The following is a 4673-nucleotide window of genomic DNA, read 5'->3' as shown; positions in this document are numbered from 1 at the left end:
TTTCAGTGGAAATGCTGAGAATCTGCAGAGGTAGAGGCCAAACAGCATTTCTTAGATGCCAGAGACAGGGTGAATATAGTTACTCTGTTATCTAGTCAGGCCCACAGTAATATTTAATGATAACTAGATGAATGTAGAGTCCTTGGATCAAAAGAGGTGGTGAGGCCACTGAAATCCCTTCAATATCTGTAAAATCATATACCACTCTAAGTGTGCTGAATGAATAGTAATATGATCTTCAGCCTTGAGTCATCTCATAGAGCCAGAACTCTCTAAATAAATAAGGAAATGGGTACCCTTGAAAAAAATCCTGTATCAATATCACATGTATTTATTTTGTAGTCTTCCACAAAAGGATTTGTGGCTATTAAGCCCTGAGGAATGTGAAATATCCAGGCCTTTTGAGGGTTGTTGCTTATGGATTGAGCCCAAGACCAATTCCTGGGAACCAAAAGGTCACTGTGATTCACTGGTCAGGTGGATGTCAGAGAATAAATGAAATTCTATTGAAAGACCCTTTCATGTTCGGTCCAAGAAGTCACTAATTCCACACTGTGATTATTTTCTATACCATAATCATTCCTCTGTAGACAATTTGATAAAATATATTTAGAAAGCGATAGATTTCCCAACTTTTCCCTGACACATGCTGTTAAGATATTATAGTGTGAAGAGCAATGTGTGGACCATGCTCCTTAATAAAATGATACATCAAAAGTGATGCCCATTTCTAAGACTCTTTCAGAAGTTAGTATCACCTTCAAGAACTTAGAATGGTGATAGTTTCTTGGATTACCCAATTAAACTTACTTGCTTGGTATGTGCAGAAGGCAGATGGGTAGGTATTATGAAATGTAATGAATTGCAGTAATTATAAGCATATCAGACTCCATTTCAGCCATGTTTCATATGGTTTTCTTGAAATGGGAAATCAACACAAATAGGGAAGTTAATTTACTCTGTAGTTGTCAGTGTAGTACTTTTTGATCTTTATCCCAACAAGTAGAGATACTATTTGTTATCACTTAATAGTATTAAATGATACATGTAAGCCTTTAACTTTATCTTTGTCAGCCCTCTAGTTCTATGCCATAGTATTCAGAGATTTCGAGCATCTCATAATCATTAGGGATATCATGCTGGTCTATTTTTACAAATTGTGAGATTAGAGCTAGGAAGGCATTCCAGCTGGAGTACAAGCAGTTCTTTCTTTGGTCCCTATGAATCAACAGATCCAGTGAGCTTGTGATATCTTTGGCAGATTGGTGTGTTGTATGAAGCATGTGGAAGCCCAAATAGGAGACCTATGATAGAGGCCACTAAGGTTGTATTGCAAAGTCATGTCATCCTCAACTGATCTTAGCTTGTTACTGGTGGAGACTATGAGCAGGTAACTGCAACCTGAACTCCTAAAATGCACTGTTGTTATCTTGTAAGCATAAAGGCAGGTAGACTCAGCAGTCTTTCATCAACAAATTGAAATAATAATATAAAATCCAGATTTATCAGGTTTTGAAAGCACAAGGAAGGTGCATGAGCAGGTAACTGAACTCAATACACCTACTTTTATGGTTGTACATCTGACCCTATAGAATGGCCTTGAGATAGTATTCCTATAAGCAGATGATCTAAAAGGGGAGGGGGTAGAAATGCAAGTCTATTTTGACAATAGAATTCATAGTTAGTGGTTGATGACTGGTTTAAATAGTAATGGATTTGGCAGGAGTAAGACAGGAGGACTGTAATAAATTGGTCTGGGGAAGATAAATGTGGCTGGGTCTTTTAGAATGAGTCTAAAGTATGGAAACATTCATGTTCTGGCAAAAACTCACCAGAAGGACCCCTCTGTGGAGAAGTCTTTTAATAATGATTTAGACAAGATTATCCCATGAATGTCAGTCATATTTTATCCTCACCAAATCCAGTACTTGTTTAATGGGCTTATAAATGAAGTGGTCACAATAACAGATACTAACATCATGTATGGACTCAACAACATGGAATTCCCCTAACTTTAGCTGCTCTGATTCTTACTACAAATGCTAGCCCAGCTTATTAGAATCAGCAACAAGACTTGAACCCCTGCTATTTTATTTCCCAAAAAGGCTAGGTTGTCTTTGGAAACTGATTACATTAAACCTCTTCCACAGCAAAATGTGCAGTGAAATATCTTCACCAGGATAGACTTTTGTTATATACACTGGCCTTCCTCATGCATTGTGCTCCCAGCATAACTTTCATGGTCTTACTGAAATTCTTATGTATTGTGTTTCAACCATAATACTATTTCTGACCAAGGAACACATTTTATAGCAAAAGAAATAATAAGAAATAAGAATAATTCAAAGAATTCCCTAGTATTTTGATGTATGCCATCTCCTAAAAGCAGCATGCTTTATGGAATAGCTTGTAGTGACTGAACAATTAAGAGGTAACTAAGAATGCTCTAAAACCTCCAGTAGACTGAACATATGGATCTGGAAACCAAGAAGCATAAATAAAGTTGGTAGTTCTTACCTTTAGATGTAATAGTCTACTATGTATCTCCAAAACTTTGGGTTTGGTTGGTTAAAACATTTTGATACCAAAGAGGATCATTTCAATAGGAGACATAAATATGGAACTGCATCATACAGTGTGCCTGCCACCTTTCCATTTTGAACTCTCATATCTCTGAACAAATGGGCAACAAAGGAAGTAATTATGTTGACTAGGGAGATACATCTTGAGTGTCATGAAGACATAGGGTTGTTGCTACAAAGTGGAAGAAGGAAGGAGTGTGGAACAATGAGTTGCTATTAATGTTGTTTTCAGTGTATTAGACATATAAAAATCTAATACTGGCAGGACCTTCAAGGACTCAGACTTCTTATTTAAAATGACTTGGGAGTGCGTTACTTACCTCGACTCTTAGCTTATCAGGGACGGTAACCGGGACCCGGTGTCTGCTCCTGTCGCCTTCGCCTCCTAATCCCTAGCTACTATGTGTGAGTGCATCTCCATCCACGTTGGCCAGGCTGGTGTCCAGATTGGCAATGCCTGCTGGGAGCTCTACTGCCTGGAACATGGCATCCAGCCCGATGGCCAGATGCCAAGTGACAAGACCATTGGGGGAGGAGATGACTCCCTCAACACCTTCTTCAGTGAGACGGGCGCTGGCAAGCACGTGCCCCGGGCAGTGTTTGTAGACCTGGAACCCACGGTCATTGATGAAGTTTGCACTGGCACCTACCGCCAGCTCTTCCACCCTGAGCAGCTCATCACAGGCAAGGAAGATGCTGCCAATAACTATGCCCGAGGGCACTACACCATCGGCAAGGAGATCATTGACCTCGTGTTGGACCGAATTTGTAAACTGGCCGACCAGTGCACCGGTCTCTAGGGCTTCTTGGTTTTCCACAGCTTTGGTGGGGGAACTGGTTCTGGGTTCACCTCCCTGCTCATGGAACGGCTCTCAGTTGATTATGGCAAGAAGTCCAAGCTGGAGTTCTCCATCTACCCGGCGCCCCAGGTTTCCACAGCTGTAGTTGAACCCTACAACTCCATTCTCGCCACCCACACCACCCTGGAGCACTCTGATTGTGCCTTCATGGTAGACAATGAGGCCATCTATGACATCTGTTGTAGAAACCTCGATATCGAGCGCCCAACCTTCACTAATCTTAACCACTTTATTAGCCAGATCATGTCCTCCATCACTGCTTCCCTGAGATTTGATGGAGCCCTGAATGTTGACCTGACAGAATTCCAGACCAACCTGGTGCCCTATCCCTGCATCCACTTCCCTCTGGCCACATATGCTCCTGTCATCTCTGCTGAGAAAGCCTACCATGAACAGCTTTCTGTAGCAGAGATCACCAGTGCTTGCTTTGAGCCAGCCAACCAGATGGTGAAATGTGACACTCGCCATGGTAAATACATGGCTTGCTGCCTGTTGTACCGTGGTGACGTGGTTCCCAAAGATGTCAATGCTGCCATCGCCACCATCAAGACCAAGTGCAGCATCCAGTTTGTGGATTGGTGCCCCACTGGCTTCAAGGTTGGCATCAACTACCAGCCTCCCACTGTGGTGCCTGGTGGAGACCTGGCCAAGGTACAGAGAGCTGTGTGCATGCTGAGCAATACCACAGCCATTGCTGAGGCCTGGGCTTGCCTGGACCACAAGTTTGACCTGATGTATGCCAAGCGTGCCTTTGTTCACTGGTATATGGGTGAGGGGATGGAGGAAGGAGAGTTTTCTGAGGCCCGTGAGGACATGGCTGCCCTTGAGAAGGATTATGAGGAGGTTGGTGTGGATTCTGTTGAAGGAGAGGGTGAAGAAGAAGGCGAGGAATACTAATTATCCATTCCTTTTGGCCCTGCAGCATGTCATGCTCCCAGAATTTCAGCTTCAACTTAGCTGACAGGCATTAAAGCTTTCTGGTTAGATTGTTTTCACTGAGTTACCATGTCTTTTCCATGTGTACCTGTAATTTTTTCATCATGTCTCAAAGTAAAGTCATTAACATAAAAAAAAAAATAATAAAATAAATAAATAAAATGACTTGGGTCACCCCCATGTGTTGAAGACCTTTGAACAGTCAGAGTACTGATAGATGACAAAGGACAATAGTGGAATCAATATTCCACAAACAGATCATCAATATCAGCTATAGTATAGTAACCAATTATAG

At 41.8% G+C, this 4673-nt stretch overlaps 1 pseudogene; it reads left to right on the top strand.

Moving 5' to 3' along the window:
* The first annotated feature begins 2898 nt into the window (after nucleotides 1–2898).
* On the top strand, nucleotides 2899–4414 carry LOC110569311 (tubulin alpha-1B chain-like; annotated as a pseudogene).
* Nucleotides 4415–4673: the final 259 nt, after the last annotated feature.

The sequence above is a fragment of the Aotus nancymaae genome, unplaced genomic scaffold (genome assembly GCF_030222135.1).
Source record: "Aotus nancymaae isolate 86718 unplaced genomic scaffold, 86718_ANA_hifiasm-v0.15.2.pri h1tg000048l, whole genome shotgun sequence".
In the NCBI taxonomy this organism is placed as follows: domain Eukaryota; kingdom Metazoa; phylum Chordata; class Mammalia; order Primates; family Aotidae; genus Aotus; species Aotus nancymaae.
The sequence above is the reverse complement of the archived record's forward strand: the minus strand, read 5'-3'. Positions and strand labels throughout refer to the sequence as shown.